At 42.6% G+C, this 12,195-nt stretch overlaps 1 non-coding gene across 1 annotated transcript; it reads left to right on the forward strand.

Moving 5' to 3' along the window:
* The first annotated feature begins 10,970 nt into the window (after window positions 1-10,970).
* Window positions 10,971-11,077, forward strand: LOC120262603. The gene has a single exon (XR_005536868.1). It is a non-coding gene; the product is annotated as a small nucleolar RNA R71 (small nucleolar RNA).
* Window positions 11,078-12,195: the final 1,118 nt, after the last annotated feature.

The following is a 12,195-nucleotide window of genomic DNA, read 5'->3' on the forward strand; positions in this document are numbered from 1 at the left end:
CGGGAGGCAAGTGGAGAGAAGGGGCTCAAGTTGACCCCAAGTGTCAAGAAAAGTGGGGTAGCCTCCGGGGAAGACCCCAAACTAATTAACGAAAATAGTTTTTGGCACCGTTGCCGGGGAGCTAGGTGTTTAGAGATACTTTGCACTTTGTTTTCTTAGCTATTTACCCTTCATTCTATTTCACATCTCTTCTCTATCACCGCTCCGATTTGTTCTAAAAATAATTATTTCACACTTTCTTATTCTTCCATCATTCTCATTTATTTTTTCTTTTTGTCATGTCTTACTTTTTCTTGCAAGGATTTTTAAATGATGATTGACCCAAGTCAAGGTTTCACATTTGCAGTGTTGAAGCTTTGAGTGAAAAAAAGTTGATAGAATTTTTAGCTTCACAACAATAGTAACATTCCATGTTACAACGCATATCATCCAATTTAAGTGGGCTACCCAAACGTATTATGGGATAATGGTGAACAACATTGGGAGGCACCTCAAGAGGAATGTCAAACGAGTGAGATACTCGGAGATGATGCATTTCAGTTGCAAAGAGTATTAGCTAACTCATTGAAGCATCCGATGTCTCAAGGCTCCAAAAATATGGAGACCACACTAAGATGTCATGAAGCCTCCTTTAAAAACCTTGAGCATCAATTAGAGGGATATTGACACACTCTCCAAGGAACAACAAGCATTTGAGCAAGCAATTCAAGTTCCTTGTAGAGATGATGTGGTAGTGAACGACAATGAAGAAGTTGGGCAAATTGAGTACATTGGTGTAGAAAATGAAAAGGGAGAAGTCGAATACCATTTTTGAGATTTTTGGACAGTGTGAATGAAGATTGTGCTTGTGAACGAGAAAATTTTCATGGGGATTTGCTAGTGTCATGTTCCTTTCAAGCTGAAAATAAACAAGAAGAAGTAAATCCTAAGGTAAGGGAACAAGCACTACTCTTTGGGATTGATCAATTCATAAATTGCAAGAAAGAGATTTTGGGTTTGGGAGAAGATGTGGGTAAGAGATTGAAACCATCCAATGACCCACCTATGCTAAGCTTTGGACAATTCCCCAACCCAAATTGTTTCTTGGAGGACAAAGGTAAGATGGTTGGACTCTCCAACAAATATTCCACCCCGGCAAGCTAATTTTTGGTTTAAGGGAAGTAGCTATGCAAGGTCTAGTCGGGAGGAACATACTCTTTTCAAGCCTCCATAAGGTAAAGAAGAGGTACGTCTAGTTTAGTGACGTAAAAACAAGCGCTTCTTGGGAGGCAAACCCAAGCAATTACTGCTTTTCCTAGTTTTTTTAGTTTAGTGTTTGTATGAATAAGAGCTTGAGTGTTGGTGTTTGATTCTTATATGCCATTGCTATGCTTTTCTTGTGGACCGTTGGTGTTATCTTGTGTTTTCATGTGTTTTGGTGAATTCTGGCCGTTTGAGTTCTATTTCGTGTTTTTATCTGGTAAATTTTGCATAATATAGCAGTGCCTCGAGTGTGTAAACACAAATGTAATAGTTCTGCAGAGCCCTCGCAGAATTTTTAAGGCATCCAGAGAAAACACACGGGGTGTGGAATTTCCACACGCCCTGCGGGATTTGCACCGCGAGCTCATCTAGAGAAGCCACGTAGGTGCGGCTGCCCTCGTGAACGACTCATGCGATTATCACACGCCTGCGGTAATTTCCACACCGGGCGCAGTGACTCTCACCGAGTTAGGGCGGTTTATACCGAGAGCACACAGTACGTGTACTCGCCTCGTGGCGACCTTTTGTGAACCACACACGCGAGGTAATTTCGCACGCCCGCGCGAATCTTTGCAGAGGATCCCTCCATCTCGAGAAGACACAGGGCGCAGCGCTTGCCCTCGTGAGTTGGGCTCAGGAATGTCCACCCCGCGTGGAACTTTCGCACGGGCGCGGTGTTAGAGAATTTTTCTCGACAGATGAAGAGTCCACAGGGCGCAAGGCCCTCGCCTCGTGGGTCGGGCACACGGGCGTGATAATTTCCACACACCTCGTGGATTTTTAGATATGCTAGAACCGCAGGTTTCTTTTTAAAAATCTTTTTCGGGTTTCCTTCATCTTTTCACCCTCATACGCTTTTGAGAACATATCCTTGCTCTCTCCCGACCTATCACCATCGCTTTTAGAGGGTTGCTAATTGAGTTTTTCCCGGCCGCTTTTCTAGTCTTTCATTCTCATTTTGTCGGTGAGCTTCTCTTTATCTTTTCTTTGCCAATCTTCATTTATTTTGCAGCACCAGATGGCTATCTTCACCAAAGAACGGAAACATATGTACTAGCTTACTCGATAATCGACATTTGAGGCGCCTTTTACTTTCTTTTGTTCTTATTTTTTTCGTGATTTTATTTTTCTCGTGATTTTATTTTTGGATTTGTATACTCAGAAAGGATTTTTCTTCTGAGTTTATTTTCATTTTGTTGTCTCGAGTTGTATTCATTGCTTCATCTTTTATACACTCGAAAGTTATTTTTTTGTTTTTTTCTTGAGCTTCACCGAACCCCCTCGTATGCGCCCGCATGGTCTTGTCATCATGGGAATTGAGACTTTAGTCATGGGCACGGCTAAGTTGCTTTCGGCACTTGCCCGTGTGAGCTTCTACAACCCGCTCGTAACATTATGCCCAAGTACTTAGCTCCATCAAACGCCACACTAGGAGTCGTGAGTATTGTTTTTGATTGCTTCCCCACATATATTCTTCATTGATATACATTATGAGTGAGTTTGCATGTGTACATTGAGGTCAATGTACAACTTAAGTGTGGGGGAGTTTTCATAGTGCACACATCATTTCTATTGTTTTTTTGATAGATATATACTCACATAGCCAATGGCGGTTCACCCTAGTTGCAATGATCAGTATTCTTAAGTTTAGGAAAAATTGTTAACATTGAATGTTTTCATGCTCTAGTTCTTGCTTGAATTTTTTTAGGAATTTTTTTGCTCGAGTTACACTTAGTGCACTACTCACCTTTGAACTCTATTGGAAACTCATGTCTCGATGTTAAAGGGACTAGTTAGGTTTATTTACTTGTGCTAAATTTATAAAAATAAAATGAAAAAGAAGGAAACAAAAATAGTTTTATTATTTAGTTGTGCTATTGGGTGGAAAGAGCTACCACCTATGAAGTATGAAGCTACTCTCATAAGTCGGATACTAGTTTATGCCCCTAATGAGAGAAAGAGCTATCTCATAGGATGAGTGAAAAGCTACCACCCGGTAGAAAAGAGCTACCACCTCGAAAGTGTGAAAGCCACCCTTAGCGGCCGCTTTGGAAAGGGCTACCTTAGAGTATGTGTGAAGCTACTACCATCTTCTAAAATTTTTATCACTTGTGTAGACAAATAAGTCCCTTGCACTTAGAACTTTGAGGAGTATAACTTGGGGTGTTTTTGAGTGAGTTCACACACTTACACGAAATTCGGGTTTGTTATCCTTTTTGGTTCAAGTTTTTAGCTAGAGCATTGATTTTTTTCGGGATTTAGTGTTGAAATTTCCCTTACTTGTAGAATGCTATCTTTTGTATACTTTGGTGAACCTAAGGCCAAGCACTTTCAATATTTTCTTCACTGATGCATGTATCGTTTTAATGTTTGCTTTGAGGACAAGCAAAAGCTTAAGTGTGGGGAGTTTGATAAGTGCTTAGAGCGATATGAATGCTAAGTCGCTTATTCCTTATGTTGAGCATTACTTTCCCCAGCTTTTCTACATTAATATGTGTTTTTTTATATTACTTTTTACGCAGTAGGGTTGTGAGGCCGAGTATGAAGGAAATGGGCCAATGTGGATCATAATGCACCTATTTTGGAGGAGATCTTGTTAAGGTTCAAACGTGAAGACATAGGTCAGGTGTGAGATGCTAGAGTGTGTGCCAATCTCCTCGAGATTCGAGTGAGCACATCTATTTGAAGGGCACAAAGGCAGCCACGCTCGAGCATTCCGACTTATGTATATAAGAACAAGAGCCCCGCCAATATGTACATCATTGAAAAAGCAAGTGATTCACGACGTGAATGTGTGCCCGCTTATGCTACTCCCCAATGAAAGTATGGAATTGGGAAGTTAATCAGGTCAAAGAATGTGTGCCCGTCTGAGTTCCAACCTTGAATGCTTGATTGTATGAACATTTCTCAGAGTGACACTAGGGTTGAGAGTTCTGTTGGTAACCTTGTGAGTGAGTGACACACCACTAGCGTAGACAAAGCTAGGTTGGAGAGGGTCGAGAGGGTGAGTCGAGAGGCACAGAGCCGCCCCTTCCTCCGACGTGATAGATTCTACCTATGTTCCTTGAGTTCTTTGCAGCCATAATGGAGTGAATGGTCTAAGGGAAGAACCTCCGCTGGGGCCTAGTTGCCCGTGCAATGGAGTGAAGCATTGAGAGGATCTTAGTATCTAGGGCTTAATTGTGGCTAGGGACCTTCCATCCGACCAAAGTGGGTAGGTCTATATTTAGGAAGTGATTTATCGCTTGAATCCCTTTAGAGCTCATTGCAACTCTATGTGAGTGCAAGGTGTTGAGATTGTTCGATTTCTCCTCCGGGACATGTATAGAGTTTGATAAGTGCTTGTGCGATATGAATGCGAAGCATTATTTCCTTATATTGAGCATTACTTTCCTCAGTGTTTTTGACACTAATATGTGTTTTTTTGTGTTACTGTGCATGTAGGGTTGTGAAACCAATTATGAAGGAAAGAAGCCAATGTGGATCACAATGCACCGATTTTTGGATGAAATCTTGCTAAAGTTCAAACGCGAAGATATAAGTCGGGTGCGTAGATGCTAGAGTGTGTGTCAACCTCCCCGTATTTGAGTTTACACAACCATTTGAGGGGCACAAGGGCAATCACACTCAAGCATTCCGGCTATGCACATAGAACAAGATCTCCATCATCTTATCCATCATTGAAGAAGCAAAGCGATCCACAAAGATAAACGTAGCCCGCTTATGTTACCTCGATGAAAAGTGGATTCGGGAGTATTTTTTGGCATAGTAATCGAAAGTCGTGCAAAATCGTAGCAAAAATCACTATAGCAGCTATCGCTCACAGCCCGGCCGAAAAATCATGTAGAACAGAGAATCCACACGGCCGCGTGGAATTCCCGCGACGGGCGCGTGTTCCCTACACGCCCTGGGAGTCGTCCGATTCCCAGCCCCTATTTAAAGCTCGATTTCAGCCCCCGATTTCAAAGATTCTTTTCTCCATCTTTTCCCCAACTTGTGAGAGGACTTCGGCTAGGGTTTCGAGGGGTATTGGCCAAGGTTTTGGGGAAGTTCTATGGCTCCAACATTGTGATTCCATTAGGAAGAAGGTTGGTAGGGGAGCTTCGATCGAGGCGTGATCCTATAACTGCATTTAAGGAATCTTTTGGACGACTTTAGTAGAGGACTCTCCACAAGACCATCGACACGCACTCATCGAGGGGTTTCTTTATGGATTCATTGCTTTTACATCTCGATTTCTTTTGATTGTATTAAGCTCCATGGAGAGCTAAACCCCTAGTGGGTACTTGGATGATTGTGAACCCCTAGGATGTATTCGCTTTCATTGAACTTCTTTATTATGCTTTCAATAAATTGATGTTTATTGTGAGTTCCAACCTTGAATGCTTGATTGTATGAACATTTCCCCAGAGTGACACTAGGGTTGAGAGTTCTTGTTGGCAACCTCAGTGAGTGAGTGACACACCACTCAGCGCTAGACAAAGCTAGGCTGGAGAGGGTTGAGAGGGTAAGTCGAGAGGCACAGGAGTATCCCCTCTCCTCCGGCGTGATAGATCTCTACCTCCGCTCCTTGAGTTCTTTTGCGCCATAATAGAGTGAGTGTTCTAAGGGATGAACCTCCGGGTGGGGCCTAGTTGCGCGTGCAATGGAGTGAACGCTGAGAGGATTTTTAGTATCTAGGGCTTAATTGCGGCTAGGGACCTTCCATCCGGACCAAAGGGGTAGGTCTATATTTAGGAAGAGATTTATCGCTTGAACTCTCTAGAGCTCATTGCAACTCTATGCGAAAAGTGAGGTGTTGAGATTGTTCGATTTCTCCTCCGGGACATGTATAGAGTTAGGCATGGTTGACCTTAGATTTGGGACTATGTATGTAAGTGATTTCCACGACTCACCATTGCATTGATTAGGAAGCATAATAGAGAGTTCTTGCACTTGAAGTGATCATCCTAGGTGAAGCATTATCCGAGTACCCCATTCTTTATCGATTGCTCTTACCCTCTTCTTACTTTTTTGCTCTTTCACTTGTTGTTTTTTTATTGTTGAGAATTGAAATCAATTTCACACTTATCACTATTGATATTCCACATAGCTAAGAATCAAATTACATTTTTCACCCCTACTCCCCGATGGATTCGACCCCGCTCACCCGGATTATTACTCGACAAGCCCGCAGCACTTGCGGATATAAGCAAGGGATCTTATGCTGAAGACAAAAAGTCAGAAGAAATGCCAAGTTCCAACAACAAGGACCAACGAAATCTCCTTTGAGTTCTTGTAAGCGCCATATCAGAGCGAGCGGCTCCAAGGGACGAATCCTCCGCTGCCAAGGTTATGCGTGCAATGGAGTGAAGCGCTGGAGGAGGATTCTTTTAGTATCTGCACGGCTTAATCTGCTAAGGACCTTCCTACCGGACCAAAGGATCAGGCTCGCAGCTTTAGGGAAGAGCTCATCACTTGAATCCTCAGAGTTCATGTGCACTCCCATGTGAGGCGAGGTGTTGAGATTGTTCGATTTCTCCTCGGGACATGTATACAGAGTTAGCATAGTTGACCTCTATATTTGGGACTAAGTGTATGTACGATTACTTCCACCTGACTCACCAGCCTGCATTGACTGGGAAACATAATAGAGAGTTCTCGCACTTGAAGCTTATTATCCTAGGTGAAGCATTATCCCGAGTACTCCCATCTTTACGATTGCATCATACCCTCTTCTTACTTTTGCTCTTTCATTTGTTGATTTTTATTGTCGAGAATCGAATCAATTTTCACACCTCATCGCCACCTGATCTTCCAGATAGCAAGAATCAATTTAAGTATTTTCACTCACTCCCCCGTGGATCGGACCCCGGCCACCGTGGATTGTGCTACTTCAACAAGCCAATGCACTTAGTGGGATATAAGCAAGGGGAACTGGTCATGTACCTCCTGCCACTCGGGTTGCCATGCGCACGCGGCTCAAACTAAACCCATGCCATGGATCAATCTAGTCACATAAGGCCCAATAGATATAGCTCCCAATCATGTATATCGGTAGCCCCTGTGCGAAGAAATGCATTCGGGCGCACAAGGTGGCCAAGGTGAGTAGGGCGTCGCCAAGATGCCATACATCGTAAACATCGGTTTTGAGTGACAAACCTCATCTTTATCGATAGCCTTAATTTCTTCTTAACTCTCTCTTACTTGTTGCTTTTTACTCGTTGAGAATTGAATCATTGTCACACTCATTATCATTGATCTTTTACAAAGCTAAGAATCGAATTAAGTATTTTTATTCCCTACTTCCTGTGGATTCGATACCCGCTCAACTGGGATTATTACTTCGACAAACCCGTGCACTTGCGGGATATACGTAAGGGGACCATGTCACCAATTAAGGTAGCACAATGTTCCAAATGGTTTTGTTTTCAATCGATCATATCTCTCTCGATGATGGGATAACTTGAATACGGTATCATCGGGTGTAGAGGAGGGCCAGGTGGTTCTTGGACGCTTGGAGGCGAGCCGTTTTGTGTTAGGCATCCCTACAATGAAGATAAACTTTGTTCAAGCTCATAGGGATACAAGATAAATCAAAATAAAATGCTAGAGATAGAGGAAGCAAATGAAAAATTGAATTTTTGGGGTCATACGGCCGTATGGCGGCCGTATGGTCACTATTCATGCGGCAAGAGTCTCCCATATATTCAAAGCATTGAAAATTTTTTTTACATAAATTTGAAGGAAAATTCATCAATGACATTCACATCATTCAACCCAAGCAAAATGCTAAAGAAATCCCACACGAAATCTCCAAGAATGCCCAAGAAATTAGAAAGATAAAACTAGGGCATAGAAAAAGCATACCGACGAAATCTTGAGAAAACAAGCTTTAAACTCAGTGAAAACCAGTAGACGATGTCTCCAATGGGTGAGAAAAATATTTAGGAGGAAAAATGAGGAGATTTGGTCAAGAATTCAGTGAGAATGAAGAGAGAAATTCGATGGAGGATGAGAGAAATGAGAGAATGGAAGAGAGAGAGTAAGGATGAAGGTTAAAAAAAGGGGGCACGTCCCATACGGCCCAAATACTGCCCCGTATGGGGGCCATATGGGCTGAGAGCCCCCTCTCGGCCGAGAGGAGCCCCCAACTCAGACGACTCCGCATAGGGGCTGCTTGAGGGGTCAGTCCGAGATGGCATAGAGCCACGGGTTGGCTCTATGTTCGTCCTCAGACGGCCACCATACGGCCCCAAGAAGGCCATATGCCCTTTAAAACTATTTAAAAACTCCAAAAACTCTGCCCCAAAATGATGTAAACATGGTGTGGCAAGGTCGAAGGCTTCTCCAAACACGAATGAAATGAATAAAACGATGATCTAGTGCATGAATTAACACCTAAACATGAGTTTCTCAAGAAGTTGAACAAATATACCACAATTAAAACGATGAGAGCACTATGCCAAGTGTGTGAGCATGAATTTATTCAAAAGTAAAACAAGTCTAAGAAATACGAGAGTTGAAATGAACTAAGACCTAGAATACGAAAAATGCAAGAAAACACCAAAGAACACTTGGGTTGCCTCCCAAGAAGCGCTTGTTTAACGTCACGAGCCCTCGACGCTCCTCATTTCTTACCTCATGGGGGCTCAAAGAGTTTGAAAACCACCCCCGATTTCCTTTGTAGTGTTAGCTTCTCCCGTAAATTCAGTGACAACATTGAAAAAGACCTCGAATTGCTCATGAGTAGAGAGGGGTGAAAAAAATTTACCTTTTCCTCCTTGAGATGTAGGGGTGATGAAGCTTGGTACCTTTCTTTTTTTCCTCCCATGAATCTCCCTCCACATCTTCTTTGACAAATGACTCTTTTTTTCTTTTTTTCCTTAGCATTAGTGCGGACACTCTCTTTGGTTGCTTCAAGTTATGAGTTTGAGGATGTTGGTGAGGTTCTCCTTGTTCTTCATTCTCCAACTCTCCCAAGTATTCATCCAAAGGATTTATAGAGAGCACCTCCCTGCACACAATCGTAAATCAATCTATCGGGCCCATCAATAAAGTAAAGTGTGTCAAGATGATCTAAAAGAATGTTTCATGGCTACCGGCAAAGTGTACACCACTTCCTCTTCTCTGACTCTTAACGTTAACTTTCCGCCTTTCAAGTCAATCAAGGCACCCGAGGTGATCGAGGAATGGTCAGCCAAGAATCGTGGTATCTCCACATCTTCATCTATGTCCATGATGACAAAATCCACTGGAAAAACAAATTTGTCCACTCGGACAATTACATCTTCAACAATCCCACGAGGTTTTCTTGTTGATCGATCCGCCAATTGTAAGGTCATCCTCGTGGGCCCTCAACTCATCCAAGCCAAGTTTCAAATACATGGTGTAGGGCATGACGTTTATGCTAGCCCTCGAATCTGCTTAGAGCATTTTCTTGGATTCCACCTTCAAGCATACACGTGATAATGAAGCTTCCCCGGATCTTTCAACTTTTTATGGGAGCTTCTTTTCTACGATGGCTCGAGCAATTCCCTCAGAGCGAACTGCGTCTCTCTTCCTCCAACTTTCTCTTGTTCGTAAGGGGCTCTTTTTAAAAACTTGGCATATTTCGCATTTGAGTCAACGCTTCAACTATCGGGATGTTCAAAATGGAGTTGCTTTGAAGATGTTCATGAATTTTTTTGAAGTGAACATCCTCCTTGTCATGCTTCAATCTGTTGGATAAGGGATTGGAGGTTTATACTGGATGATTTTGTTGGTCCTTGTTGTTGGAACTTGTCATTTCTTCCCTGATTTTTGTCTTCACTGTTTTCTTCAACTAGCTTGGGGTCTTCCCCGGAGGCTACCCCACTTTTTCTTGACACTTGGGTCAACCCTCGACCCTTGTCTCCACTTGCCTCCCGCTTTTAAGAGCAAATGGCCTTTAAGTGCTCCCCTTGATTGTCTTCCGTGTTGCTTGGAAGACAACCCAGAGGACGCTCAGAGTGTGCCTTCATGAGTTCCCCCACCGATGCTCAAGAGATTTCACGTAGCTTGGAGGTTTCTCAAAACAGTAACCTATCTCATTGAACTGCTTGCCGTGGCCGAGTGAGTCGAGCATTCATCCTTGCCAAATTGTGCATCCATGCTACTAGTTAGACTATTGAACCCGCTCATTGGTACACGAGCATGAACTTGGCAAGGACCTCTTCAAGTAGAAAAACTTCCTCTCAAAAGGTCGGGTTGTTGGAATTGAGATCCTTGAGATGGTGTACCTCTTTGTTGTTGTTGGCCTTGGTTCCATGAAAGATTTGGGTGGTTCTTCCACCCCTCGATTGTAAGTTGAGCTATACAGGGTTCCCTTGATTTCGCTGTCTCCAATGTAGTCAACATTCTCAATGGACGCAACTCGAGGAGCTAGCAATTAGACATTGGGTCTGCATCATGCTCACCACCACAAGTGCTACAATTCATCACCGATTTCTGACCTCGAACTACTGCCCATAAGAAGATCAAGCTTTCGAGTCAACACATCAACCTTCGCAGCCAAGGCATCATTACTACTAACTTCATAAAGCCTAATAGCCTTTTGTGTAGATCCTGTTGAGGCCCAATCTGATTCATTGCTTGCCATAGACTCAAGTAATTGCTCGGCCTCATCGGGATACTTGTTGCTAAGGGAACCACCCATTAGTGCATCAATGAGTTGGCAAGTAGCATAATTCAGTCCATTGTAAATGATTTGTACTCGCATCCATGAGGCAAAACCATGGTGGGGGCACCTTCTAAGGAGATCCTTGAATCTCTCATAGGCTTTAAACAATGTTTCAGACTCCCCTTGTTTAAAGGCTGAAATTTCTTGTCTCAACTTTGCCGATTTGTTTGGCGGAAAAGTATCTCCCAAGGAACTTCTCAACCATATCCTTCCATGTTTTTAATAGACCCCGTGAGACATTTGATGTAAGCCAATGATAAGCTCCGCCTCTCAAACTAAATAGAAATAGTCTCAAATGGATCGCATCGCTCGGACACCCCATTAATCTTGAATGTAGAGCAAATTTGGAGTGAACCGGAAAGGTGGTCATGTGCATCTTCATTTGCTAGACCATTGAATTGAACCGAGTTCTGACCATGCCGATTGTACTGCTTTTAATTTCAAAGTTGTTGGATACCACCGTCGGTGCTTTTAACACTAAACTCATCTCCCTGTGAATTTGGGGTCTTTCATATTCGGATAGAGTGCGCCACTCTTCGGCCAAGATTGAAGACTCTCTATCCTCAATTTCAATGTTCTCGCAGCACCCGATCCTTCACCAACCTCTCTCAAATCTCCGATGCAAAGTTCTTTCAATTTCATTATCCCGTGTAATCAATATCGATGGATTTGAGCGTGTCACATACAGTACTTTTGCAAAACTGAGAAAGATGATAGAAAGTTAAGATTAAAGGAAAAGAAAAAATAACAATAAAAAAAAATTGAGTAAAGAATGAAATGGCTGGAGTAATAATCTAAAAGTTTCCTAGAATTTCTTAAACATCCCCGGCAATGGTGCCAAAAAATTGATTGTTTCCCCGCAAGTGTACGGGATCGCCAAGTAATACCTCGTATGAAGACACGAGGATCATATTCCACGGGGCTAAGGATCTCCTATTTCTCCTTCTTGAGGTATTATATAGCCTAAGATCTCAAGCAATGGATTTTACTCTACTAAATGTAATTAAAGCTAAAACACAAATTAGAAAGAACAAGCAATGAGCAAGCAAGAGAATCAATGAAATACAAAGGCCTATGGATGTGGATCCCCTTGAGGGGTTATCATGCAACATGGATGAAGATCTAAAGATGCAAAGGTAAAATGGACCATGGGATTCCAAGATTAGAACAACCCCAATTTCTCGGAGATTGAACCCTAATCCCATACGAACATAGATAGGAATTTCTCCCAAATCCATATCCCTATGATTGCATTAAGTACGAGGAAATCTCAC

The sequence above is a fragment of the Dioscorea cayenensis genome, chromosome 5 (genome assembly GCF_009730915.1).
Source record: "Dioscorea cayenensis subsp. rotundata cultivar TDr96_F1 chromosome 5, TDr96_F1_v2_PseudoChromosome.rev07_lg8_w22 25.fasta, whole genome shotgun sequence".
Classification (NCBI taxonomy): domain Eukaryota; kingdom Viridiplantae; phylum Streptophyta; class Magnoliopsida; order Dioscoreales; family Dioscoreaceae; genus Dioscorea; species Dioscorea cayenensis.